General features: G+C 77.9%; 1 protein-coding gene across 1 annotated transcript in view; it reads right to left on the bottom strand.

Annotated features, from left to right (window-relative positions):
* Positions 1–231, bottom strand: part of MIDN (midnolin) — a 57,762-nt gene that overhangs the window by 56,596 nt on the left and 935 nt on the right. The gene's annotated exons all lie outside the window — the stretch shown is intronic.

Genomic DNA, 231 nt, shown 5'->3' with positions numbered 1-231 from the left:
GAGTGATCCGAGGGCAGCCCCCAATGAAGATGTCTGCCCGCTCCACTGGGGGGGGGTCCTGGCCCCCCCCCGGATCGAGCCCCTTGCTGGGACGCTGCGGGTCCCGCCGGGCTCGCATGAGTCAGCAGAGCGCGGGCGCCCCCTGGCGGAGCGCGGCGCCGGGCGCGGGGGGGGGCGTGGGAAGAGCCCGGGGCAGGCGGGTCGACACACGTGCGGCTCCGGGGGGGCAGC

The sequence above is a fragment of the Gavialis gangeticus genome, unplaced genomic scaffold, assembly GCF_001723915.1.
Source record: "Gavialis gangeticus isolate Ggan-Ray unplaced genomic scaffold, GavGan_comp1, whole genome shotgun sequence".
Taxonomy (NCBI): domain Eukaryota; kingdom Metazoa; phylum Chordata; order Crocodylia; family Gavialidae; genus Gavialis; species Gavialis gangeticus.
The sequence above is the reverse complement of the archived record's forward strand: the minus strand, read 5'-3'. Positions and strand labels throughout refer to the sequence as shown.